Genomic DNA, 13,010 nt, shown 5'->3' with positions numbered 1-13,010 from the left:
ATAACCTGGTGGGAGGCTGTTCTAGACCACCCAGCCAGGATGAAAGAGGGAGATGGAACATTCTACAAGCAGCTGGGAGAAGTCTTGCAATCACTAGCCCTTGTTCTTGTGGGGGACTTCAACCCACCAGGTGTCTGCTGGAATTCAACCGCGGCCAGGAAACGGCCTGGGAGGTTCCTGCAGCGTGTGGACGATACCTGCCCGCCACAGCTGGGCTGTGAGCCCACAGGGGAGGTGCCCCGCTGGGCCTGCGGTTTGCAAACGGGGAAGGACTGGTGGGTGATGTGGTGGTCACAGGATGTCTTGGGCATAGTCATCATGAGATGATGGACTTTTCCATTCTCGGAGAATTAATGTCAGGGGTGGGATCAGCAGAACCGCTGCCTTGGACTTCTGAAGGGCCGACTTTGGCCTGTTAAAGAGCCTTGTTGACAGAGTCCCTTGGGAAATAGCTCTGAAGGGCCGAGGGATCCCGGAAAGCTGGACATTCTTCAAGCAGGAGCCCAGCACAGGAGCAGGCCATCCCCATGTGCCAAAAGACAAGCCGGCAGGGAAGACCAGGCAGGAACTCAGGGAAAAAAGGAGAGTTTACAGCCTTTGGAAGGTGCAGGCAGCTCTGGAGGACTACAAGGATCTCACAAGGTTATGCAGGGTGAAGATTAGAGAGGCAAAAGCCCAGCTAGAACTCAGGCTGGCCCCTGCTGCAAAAGAACAAAAACTGCTTTTACACGTGTGTTAGCAACAAAAGGAGGGCCAAGGAGAATCTGCATCCCTTACTGGGTGCGGCCAGGAACGTTGCCACAAAGGCTGAGGCAAAGGCTGAGGTACTAATGCTTTCTTTGCCTCCGTCTTTAACAGTAAGACCAGTTACCTTCAGGGTACTCAGCACCCTGAGCTGGAAGACAGGGATTGGGAGCAGAATGAAGCCCCCACAGTTAGTGAGGGAGAGTCACCCAGTTAGTGACCTGCTGCTCCACTTATGGGGCTGGATAGGATCCACCCAAGGGTACTGAGGGAGCTGGCGGGAGCGCTCACCGAGCCACTCTCCATCATTTATCAACAGCCCTGGCTAACTAGGGAGGTCCCAGAGAAGACTGGAGGTCAGCCTGTGATGCCCATCTACAAGAAGGGCAGGAAGGAGGATCTGGGAAACTACAGGGCTGTCAGCCTGACCTGGGTGCCATGGAAGGTTATGGAGCAGATCATCCTGAGTGCAATCACCCAGCATGTGCAGGACAACCAGGTGACCAGGCCCAGCCAGCACAGGTTTAAGAACGGCAGGTCCTGCTTGATGAACCTGACCTCGTTCTATGACAAGATGACCCGCCTAGTGGATGAGGGAAAGGCTGTGGATGTTGCCTACCTGGACCTTAGTAAAGCCTTTGACACCGTCTCCCACAGCACTCCCCTGGGGCAACTGGCTGCTCATGGCTTGGAGGGGTGTGCAGTACACTGCGTAAAAACTGTCTGGATGGCTGAACCAAAGAGTAAACGGAGTTACATCCAGCTGGTGCCTGCTCACAAGTGGTGTCCCCAGGGCTCGGCACTGGGGCTAGTCCTGCTTAATATCTTTATCGACTATCTGGATGAGGGGAGCAAGTGCACTCTCAGTAAGCTTGCAGATGACACCAAGTTGGGGGAGGGGGTGATCTGCTGGAGGGCAGGCAGGCTCTGCAGAGGGATCTGGACAGGCTGGAACAATGGGCCAAGGCCAGTCGTATGAGGTTCCACAAGGAGAAGTGCCGGGTCCCACACCTGGGTCACACCAGCCCCACACAACGCTACAGGCCTGGGGCAGAGCGGCAGGGAAGTGCCTGGTGGGAAAGGCCCTGGGGGTGCTGGCTGGCGCCGGCTGAACATGAGCCAGCAGTGTGCCCAGGTGGCCCAGAAGGCCAACAGCATCCTGGCTTGTACCACAAACAGTGTGGCCAGCAGGACCAGGGGTGTGATCGCCCCCCTGTACTCGGCACTGGTGAGGCTGCACCTCCAACGCTGTGTTCAGAGTTGGGCCCCTCACTGCAAGAGGGACACTGAGGTGCTGGAGTGTGTCCAGAGACGGGCAACGGGGCTGGGGAAGGGTCTGGAGCACAAGTCTTCTGAGGAGCAGCTGAGGGAACTGGGGTTGTTTAGCCTGGAGAGGAGGAGGCTCAGGGGGGACCTTATCGCTCTCCACAGCTACCTGACAGGAGGTTTCGGGCAGGTGGGGGTCGGTCTCTTCTCCCAGATAACAAGTGACAGGACAAGAGGCAAAGGCCTCAGGTTACACCAGGGGATGTTTAGATTGGATATTAGGAACGGTTTCTTCACTGAAAGGGTGGTGAAGCATTGGAACAGGCTGCCCAGGGAGGTGACTGAGTCACCATCCCTGGAGGTGTTTAAAAAACATGTAGAAGTGGTGCTTGGTGACATGGTTTAGTGATGGACTTGGCAGTTCTGGGTTAATGGTTGGACTTGATGATCTCAAAGGTCTTTTCCAACCTAAATGATTCTATGATTCTATAGCAGCAGTGAAGTGTGTGTATATATATGTAATATTACAGGTTACAACGAAGTTATTACTAGTGAAACAAACTTATGAATAATGCAACAGCAGATAGACTTAGGATAGGTTAATTATATATGTGGCAGCAAGGACATTGGACATCTCGTAAGGGGCCCGACCATCCCAGAGGTGGGAGGACAAACCAAACCACTCCCAGACATGAGTTTGGTGTGGGAATAATAAAACAGGGAGAGTCTCACTTAAAAGGTGATCCTTGTCACGGAGTTTGGAGTCAGCCAGGCATCTCCATGAGGGTCCAGGGTCTTGTAAGAAGTTCACGCAGACCCGTTTAGGAAAGGGACAAGCATGAGCAGCACGGGAAAACAGAGAAGCTCCATTTTGGACAGAAAGTAATTTTATATCATAGAGACATAAGAGGCTGTGGGACACCACCACTTCGAGCAGCGAATAGGTGCTGTTAATTTCTGGTTTTCACCAGGGACAGCCAACACAGGATGATTTCTGTTCCCTCAGATGAATTTCTGTTTTGGGGGACTTTTCCTGTTCTTGCAGTTAGAACAGCCAATGGCAGTTACTGGTTCTTGCTGTCTCAGGATGCTTTCCCTTTTTTCCAGACTATCAGCTTTTCAGATGATGTTACCATTACAATTCCTTGGGTTTGCACTTACTGAGTGTATCTCAGGATGCTTCTAGGTAGCCAGCTGTACGTCAAAATGCTGGCTGTGCTTCTCAAGGATGCTTGTGGTTCCCAGGCTCGCAGCACCCAGGCCGTCAGGCAATTTCTTTCTCAGTGTTTCAGCAGACGTCTTTTGTTCAGTACTTTTTCCCTTTTAAAAGGTCACCTTTATGGCTGCTCATATCACATGTTTATTGATCAGTTTTATTTTCCCCCCGTGATGCATTTACTGGGAACCTGTAGTGCTGGTAAGGAACCAATATGAGTAAGATTGGGTTGAAGTACTTTTTAAAATTTTCCTCAAAAGGAAGTTTCTCCAGATGAAATGAATCAGACTGTAGTTCTGATCAAAATTAATTGTTGATTTTTCTTTAGGCTAGCAAGGCTTAAAATCAACCTTGCTTGAGCAGTTGGAGGTTTTTGAAGAACTTCAGAGTATTTCAGCTTGTGCAATGGGGTCGCAGTCATGCCCTCTGGCAGTAGCTCCCACGGGCACCATCTCATAGCTCCTCTCTCTGCCTGGGACTTGTGGCACTGACACCTCAAAGGATACGGTGGGGTTTTTTTAGCTTTAACAGGCTGAATGTTGTGTGGTTTTTAGCTGGGTTTTATTCCACAAAATGGTACCCATGGTATTTAGTAGGGGGATTTGGCATGAAATGTGAGATTTTTGCTTTGTGACCATGTAACACATTGACCATTCACCCAAGTTAAGGCTGAAAGATTGCCAAAAGCCTTCAAAAGGAATTAGCCCTCAGATCAAACACAGTTTTAGGTGTAACATCATCTAATTTTTAGGTGTTTAAGGACTTAGGTTAGGTCCTTTGGGAAAACTCAACATTTGGGAAGACTCAAGTGCTAGAAAAACTAGTACGCTGATGATTAGCATCTTACACCATCATCAAATACGCAAAAAAGAGAAAGCAATGCCCTTTCATCCAACTTGTCTCAATCTGTGCTTTGGTATTTGCACATTAACATACAGGTAAGTCCCTGAAACTGTACGAGTCAAAAGCAGTAGGACAAGCACATTTGTTTGGCTCTCACAAGACCAGGAATCACCAGCAGTCTTCCTAACAGTTTCTCAAACTAAAGGAAGTGAGAGCTGAGGAAGCAGCCACAGTGGGGCCAGAGCTTTCACACGTAGTGCTATGGAAAAGCTCTCACCTGCTTCTTAAATAAGCGCTATGTGATGGTCCTATTTCTAGTCATATCATTTCCAGGCATGTTTCAAGAAAATGTGTGACTGTCAATCCAAAATTGTAGCTTAGTTTTTCTTTATTTATCCTATAAATATTTGCTTAGCCTGTAAACTAGTTGACAACTGACACTGGAAGCATTGAGCAGTCCTGAACACTTGCTGCTTCTCACTGCTGTCAGCATGCAGTACAATAAAAGGGTATTTGTTAGAGCTATTCTGGGAAGATATAATATTGCAGCATCTCACTCATAACCACTCATTCCCCTGCCATCTTTCTATGTATCATTTCCTGTCAGGGGACATATCAGCTTCATCCATTAAGAGTGCATGCAATCTTGTACCTGAGCTCCATGATAGGAAAAGTAATTTTTAAAGCTTTGAAGTCTCTTAAGTGAAGAAATTACTCACTTGGCAAGGAGTTTATCATCCTTGCTGACTCCCTTCCCAACAGGAAAGAAAATCTTTGCTTCCTTAGAGATAGTTTATTTCTATTTCCTTTTGAATATATTCACAAAACCAAACGAATACGAAACATAACAACCACAGGAAAGCAGCTATATCCTCTTTTCCTGCTGCAAGGTCTAACATCTTCTGCTTTCACAGAGCAGCTTTGGTTTCTCCGTGTCAATCATCAGTATCTATCTCAAAAGATGAAGAAAAGCTTCTGCTCACCTCTTTCCAAATCCTTTCCATTAAATACTAGGACAAAGTTGGCATCCTTGTCCTGCACTAGAGTAATTCAGCACAGTAAGAAACACACAACAAATGAGAATTGATTTAGTTGCAAAGCACTGCCATTCTGCAGTTCCAAAGCTAAGAATTCTCTCTCTAGGTTTCTGAAAATCAGTGGTGTCAAGGAAGCATTCATCCTGAAAAACTCTGAATCTTTTCTTCAAGGCAAAGACAGAAAGGTCAAACCCTTAGACGGGTTTTTGAGACTTTGTGCAATACTTACAGCCACAGTGTCCTGCCATCTAGGCTGAAAGGGATGTCATGTACCTGCAGAGAGTATCATCAGTGAGGACACTTAGGGTAGATGGGATCACAGACTCCTGGGAGTGACAGAAATCTGATCGGAAAGGCATGATGCTGCTATCTTTTAAGTCCCAGACAGCGGCTGCTCTTTGGTTTCTTTCCCAGAGGCTAGTTTGAGGAGAACTGTGAGAAATTCCTGCGCAATGAAATGACCACATCTAATCGTCCACCCACTCACCTTCCTCGACAGAGGATGACACAGGCAGACAGCCTGTGGCTCACTCAGCCCACACAGGCATCCTTTTTTTTCTTTCATGTCCACATTAAAGGTCCAGGTCTCATGACCTGATCAAGAAGTACAGATCAAAGCAATTAAAAAAAAATAAAAATCAAACCTTTCTAATCTACCAACATCAGCCTCATCACCATTTACGCCATAGAGCTCACTAACGTCAGACCGTGGCAAACAAAGGAGAAAGGCCTCTATTAGGTTTAAAGCTATTTATTGAGAAGTGTTTTGTCTCTAGCAAAAGTATTTTATTAATGTAGCTGTGATTTTCTGTCACTTTAAATTCAAACAGTCTATTGAAGGAATCTGGGTATACCAGCTTTCAGACTACCTGGGAACTAAGGAAAAACCCACCTTATCTCCAGCCTCTGCCATATGGTTCTGGGTGTAACTGCATTCCTGGGGGATGGCTGACACGGGGTGTTAGCAGAGCTGAGCTGTCACCCAGAGCACTTACACTAGGGAATGCTCTGATCCCTGGCAAGCCGTGCCTGGTGCCTTGAGGAAAGGGCTGTGAGAATGCTGTGCTCCCTGTCACATGAAGGCGCATGGCTAAGGCAGGGCAGGGGCACGCAGTTCCACTGCCACATGGAGCGTGGTGCTTGCTGGAGCGCTTTAGCCTAAGGAGATAGTTGCACTGTTGCTTTTTTTTTTTTTCTTCCTTTTTCTTTTCCTCAAGGAAATTCACTCAAGACAAAGTAGCAGGCAAAACAGGAGGCGGTGCTATCACGTGGCTATAGTTGCGATGAATGGCTGCCAGCGTTTCATGCTGTCCTGAGCCTTGGCGCCCTCTGAGGGGGCAGGACACTGCAAGGACAAACCAGCCAACACAGCTGGTTCCTTACGCTGTGCAGAGAAACTCCACTGTTTTAAACACATCTTTAAAACATACCTTCTTTTATAAGCATGATAAAAAAGGTTGTATTTGGTTTTACACATCTTCAAGACTTTTCAGGAGGCTCACAGACACATACATGGGTGGGTACCTCTCCGGAGGCAGCTGGAGAGGGATCAGAGGCTGCCATTCACCTCCTGCACCCCTCTGGGCTGTGTTGTCTGAAAGCATTCAGTGGGTCACGGGAGGCAGAGGAAAGCTGGTGAAAAACTAGGGCAGGACGTGGCTTCATCGACAAAGGTTGTCTTTATTAACACACAGGCCATCATCACACTCTCCAGAGGGAGGAACCCATCCCAATCCATCGTGGCTCTTCTCCACCTTTAAGACCCAGTTTCCTTCCCACAGAAGTGAGAGCTGAAAGTCATCCCGATACAACACCAGGGCACAAAAGGAGACCCACAGTCCCCTCAGGTTACTGCCAGCCATGACAGGACAGAGCCACAGGCAACAGTGAGCTGCCACCTTGCCAGCCTCCCCAACTCAAGATGCTGGCTTTGCAAAGAGACAAGCATCCCCTGTGGAGAAGCTTGAAAGCTTAAAGGGCTTCTTGCTCCCCCAAAATCCGATAAATCCCAGTGACCAAGAGATGAAGGAGCAGCACAAAGTCTTCCCATCACTTTCATCACTGGATGGTTTCCACGTGTCAGTGTGCTGAAATAAATATTGGTGATCGTTCTGACTAAAGGGACTCTCACAGCTCCTTGTGGCTAAGTCCTTCTTTCTGCAAAATCCTAATCTTATCTGGAAGTTGCCCAGAATACATCCCTCACTCAGCATCATCAGATATTCTTATTTCAGTGGGATTGCTCTTTTCACCTTCATCAGAAGCAAAGGGAAAGCTAGGACAATTCCACTCTGAATTTTCCTCACCCCACACAGGTAAATCCCTGCTGGAAATTCTCCCTCATAATCCTCAATCCATATTAACCTAATATAGCGTGATCGATGTGAACACCCGCACAAGCTGGCATTCCCATGTCCTACACATGTATGTTACTTTCACTGCACCATGGAGCTCCTGGCTTGTACACAGCCAAATTCCAGCTCTGACTCCATTGAATGGTTTTATATTAGTCTAACTTTGCAGACACATTATAGCTTATTCTAAAACTAGGGGCATATAGTCATGTGGGCATAAAAGAAACCTATTGCAATATACATCACTAACAGGTATCTTTTCCTAGTAGTTGTTTAACACAGTATTGCATTTTTACCTCTTATTCTGCTTGTAAAAGGTACTTGAAGGGGGAAAAAAATGAGATAAACGTAGTCTCAGCCACACAGTCTTGTAGAAGCAAATATGGCTAACATGTTAGAGTCAAGTCTGTCATTGTAAGTGTTCACATTAATCAATGCTCCAATAAATACAGTTGGCCTGAACCTGCCTTATCCCATAACTTGTCAAAACACACATGATCTATGAGGCACTGATTGAGCCTATCAAATCTTTTTTGTTATCAGCTACCCACTTCATAAAATAATCACTCCTGCAAAATGCAGAGAAGCCTGAACTAATTTTCAGGGCCCTAAAACCTCCCTAATCCTGAAGACATTCAGGTAGAGATGTAAAGCTGTTTCTACCTCTGACACATGAGCATTTCTATATTAATTAGAAGCACAGGCTTTTCTATGTGTGGATGCCACCTTCGGGTCTCTTTGACGTTTCTGTTGTATTGCACGTGACCGGATTCACACAGCCCTGTAGGCTGCAGTGGGCACCGGCAAGGTCACGCATCCCTTTGGCCTTTCAGCCCTCAACAGCAAAAGGTCTTCTCAGGGCTCTCAGTTACACAGCACACACAAAACCATATCCACACCCACTGGTCCTTTCCGCAGATTGAGCTGTGCAAGTTCACAGCTCAGCAGGTCCTTGTTGTATCACACATTTAAACATACCGAGCCGGGGCAAGGGTAGGCTAGCTGGGAACGCACGCTCAACCATGGGGCTGCCAAAGGTCTGGAGATGGCTACAGTGGTTCTCTTTCTAGGTATGACAGTCCGATTTCTTTTCTAGGACTCTTTCAATCTTGTATAGTGTGAGCACACAGAAGCTGGAGAGAGCTAGAAAGACACCTATTCCTGTTAGCTGCATGGAAGAAAGCACCTTAGATTGCTTTCAGGTTTCGTTTTGGGTGTAAAGCCAAATGCTACCATCACTCAGTGAATTTTCTCAGCCTTTAGAAAACTTTGCCTACAAATGCCCTAATGAGCTGAGCTCTTGGGATGTTTAAGAGTTTGATTAGAGAGGTGTGGTGGGAGAACCAACTTTCCATACAGCTCACAGCATACCCTAGGGAATATAAACCATCTGCGAAAACATTCAAATGCATCCCTGAAATTGACTGTGCTCCCTGTTTTTTTCTCAATAAGATTACAACTTCTTCAGCTACCAGCTTCAATGTCCACACAGACGCATGCCTGCTTCTTAAAGGATGAGTGGCCCAGACATCATCTGACCTGTCTTAAAATTACATCACCTACTATGTGGTTTAGTGATTTCCATCTCAGACTACTGTAAACTTGAGGAATCCATGAAAATTAAGAAAAAATTAGAAGATCAGATAACTTTTCATCATGGATACACAAGGACAATTTCTGAATTACAAGTCAAGTCCTGTTATACAGAGGATGGGGGCAGAAATCACATTTAGCACTTCACCTTCTAGCTTTCTCCATGTATTTGGTCTACAAGATCAGAGGAAGGGCTTAATGAGAGGTGTAGTTAGGATTTTGGTATTCAGACATATGGTGGACCTCATAAATGCAGAGCTTTGGTATGCAAGAAGTCTGCCTATTCAAGTAGTTTATTTACTAGTGCTCATAGTTCAGCTTTGCAATTAGCCTGAACATCTGGCCAAATAAAATAGTAATTAAATGTGTGAGGCTGGCAGGTCAAGTACAGTTCCATACATCCTCTTCCACCAACAGAGAACAGTTAAAAGTGTTTAAGAAAGTACTACATGATATGAGAGGACACTTTTCCTGGAGGTTTTCATTTTATCTTTGAAGGCTTAAAAGGAAGTTTTGGTGAATACAGAGAACACTTACTGTGTATGGCTGGATTTGATAAGCTGGCTGGGAGGGCGAGGAGGATGTTAAATAGAGGCAATTCTGCTGCACTGCCCTGTATGCATATATATCCTTTTTATAGAGATTCCACTACAGCAATTTTATTTCAGTGCATGGATCCAACTGTTTTAATTTTTTTTATTATTTTTATTCCTTTCAATAAATTCAGAAATGCTTTGTTGAGCTCTAATATGCCCAAAATACAAGAGGCTAAAATTGACAATTGCTGCACTCTCAAAACAGCACTTTAGCTACCTATATTTTATTAGACAATATCTGATCTCTTTCCCTATTTATGTCTCCTCTGAATCACACCTTGCTATTCCAGAGAAACAGCTGCATGCCTGCTCCCAAACCGAAGAGCTGTGTGGCTGTGAAAGAGAGCCCCTCCCACGGACAGTGCAAGGTGAAGGCCATGGACTCTGGTTGCATCTATGGACTGTTGTATTGACACCATCTCTCCCTTGTTAGCCCAAGCCATGTTTGAAACACACCTTAGAAAACAAATATTCAGGCCAGAGACAAGCACTTCCCACATTCATCAGAGCAGCCTACTGGCACGCTCCTAAAAATAAGTGTATTTGAAGCTATCATAGGCTGGAAAACCAGATGCCAGAATTAACACACTATGATGATTATTCAGACAGAAATCATCATTGAAATGAAAACTGGGATGTTTTTCCATGTGCTGATAAGCACAAGGTTCCTCTCAGTGGACCGTGGATGGCACACATATGAAGGCAGGGTTTAGGTCAGTGTTACAGCTATACTGTCCAGGACATGGTGCCTATAGCGTGCTCTCACTGACCCTTAGAGCACACACCTAGTTTCCTCCCAAAATGAAGCTGGCTGCCCTGTGACGTGTACAGCAAGCACAGACAGTGGGGACAGCTGGGAGATGCACCTCAAAAGCACGCTCCTGATGGGAAGAAAGGGGCACCCCCTGCAGCACTTGGAGAAGGCAATGCTTTGTCTGAATTGTTGAGTGGTGAGGCAAGAACAAGGTCTGTCTGGGATGAAATCAAATGTGTTCATGGTTATACACCATCATAGAATCATAGAGTGGTTTGGGTTGGAAGGGACCTGGAAGATCATCTAGACCACCCCTCTGCCAGGGGCAGGGACACCTGCCACTAGACCAGGCTGCTCAAAGCCCCATACCAACTGCCCTTCAGTGCTTCCAGGGATGGGGCATCCACAGCTTCTCTGGGCAACCTGTTCCACTGCCTCACCGCCCTCATAGTAAAGAATTTTTTTCCTAATATCCAACCTAAACCTACCCTCTTTCAGTTTAAAATCATTCCCCCTTGTCCTGTCACTACAGGCCCTACTAAAAGGTAGATGTATGAGCAGAAACAATTAAGACACTTCAAGCTGTGGAGGAATGCTGTACGTGCATCCACCAGAGGCTGGGAGCGGCAGGTAAGGAAACTTTCCTCAAACCTTCTTTTACAAGTTAAAAACCACCATCAGCTCGCTCTGCAATGCCTCATATCACTTTCTCAGTGCACCAGAATTAGGCTAGTTGTCTTTCTTAAGCTCCCAGATGAATCCTAATTTTTTCCTGATGACTTCCCAATAGATTACTAATACATAGACACACCACACGCATCCCAAGGCCAACCTTGAAAGAACAAGAAAAGGAGGGGAGCAAAGCATGGACCTTGCAGGAGGCTACCCCAAGGCAGGGTGCCCCAGTGTCACAGCCCCCTGGCACCGCTCAGGGGCTGCTCGTGGCCTCGAGGGGTCAGGGCTGGGCCACCACCGCCTCTGTCCCTGTCCCGTGTATGCCCTGGAGCAGCGAAAGGAAAGAGGGATCAGTTGTTCAGTCCTCTTGCAGGGCCTCTTACTACAGCCTGTCACCTCCCAAGTGCTTCTGTGCCACACGATCATTCCTGTGAAGCCAGAGCCTGCTTATTTGGGTTTAGGGGTATGCAGCTTGGCCCACACCCTAGCATCTGAAAAGGTTTACCAACAATTCCACCTCCAACTTTTTCCTGCTCTTTTGAACGCAGTTGTGATGAGTGTTGCACCAAAGACGTGGTCTCTACTTCAAAAGGATCAATACAATCTGCTCCCAAGTGCCAGTGCTTTCTCTTTAGACTTAGCTAGGAAACAAATGACTGATGAAAAGGAAGGATCCGGTGATCTGCCGGTATTTCTAACAACTAGGGCAGCAATATAAAGCCATAAACCCACAAAGGTTTCTACAGGGCACAACTTAAGATTTGCTACAAACCAACCAGAGCTCTGCAATGATTTGCCTAAATAATTATCCGATCATTGTTTAACACCTTTGTATCAAATGATTAGTTCAAGAAGACAATTTATTTAAAACAGCAAATCAATTCTTTTATGTGCAGTTGCTACAGCTCCTGTGTCTCTGGCCATCCTGGGACTCCCCTGAGTAACATGGCAGCTTAAGCTTCAGGTTATTACGGCACTAAACTTTCATCTGTCTTTAATTTATTATTTTAATTTTTTTTACAATAGCTGGGACTGAACAGGATTGGAAAAGAAAGGTGCAGACAGCCAGGGAAGTGGACATGAACAGGTTTTAAAAAATAGATTTTTGTTTATGCCCAGCCCTGGCCGCAGGCTGAAGGAAGGGAGGGCAGTTACCTGGGCTCAAGGCACTTCCACTGTGCCACAGACCGAACTATTGTAAACAGCTTCCAGCACAACCAGACTTAAATCTCACTACTTCTGCTGTTGATATGAACTTAAAAGCCTGGGGTAGGCAGGGTCATATTTTTTTTTAACTTTCAACCAATCTGGGGAATTGTTTGGATATAGGTACTTGGTGGGCTGCACCAGAAGAGGTGTGTATCTGAGAAGATAAGGAGAATGGATTTAATATCTCTCGTTCAGCAGATGAAGACACAAAATAGAGCATACCTCAGAGAAAGGACTATAGATTTGACTTACTCTGTTTTTTGATGAGTGCTCAGATCATTGAGGTGTTTTTTGCAAATGTTCTCTCTTAATGCCCCCGCCCCTAACAGTGTTAGACAAGTACATATAAGGATCAAACTGAATCCATACTAAAAACTAGTTTGAAGGGTTATTTTTGCTTGAACTAGGAGTGAACTGGAACTATTATTCTGAAGTGTTTATAGAGCCTGGGCTGGTCTTGATTTTTTTGTTTTAAAAAGCCTTTCACCTCCCTAGATAAAACCAAACCGCAAATTCACAGAAACAAGCTAAAAGAAGACTTATGTCAGTGAGATTCTACACGAACAGGAAATGTTTGTGCTTCTGTCAAATTTGCTGCCATTAATGTTTTACCAGAGTGTCAAGGCTGGAAATGGTGTTCTCAGAAATCCTAGAGCTGTAATTCTGGGTGAGGGGTTTTATGCTGGGCAAGGCAAGCAAGGCAACACATTTAAAACCCCAACA

This window comes from Falco biarmicus, chromosome 2 (assembly GCF_023638135.1).
Source record: "Falco biarmicus isolate bFalBia1 chromosome 2, bFalBia1.pri, whole genome shotgun sequence".
Lineage (NCBI taxonomy): Eukaryota > Metazoa > Chordata > Aves > Falconiformes > Falconidae > Falco > Falco biarmicus.
Note: the sequence above shows the minus strand (reverse complement) of the source record.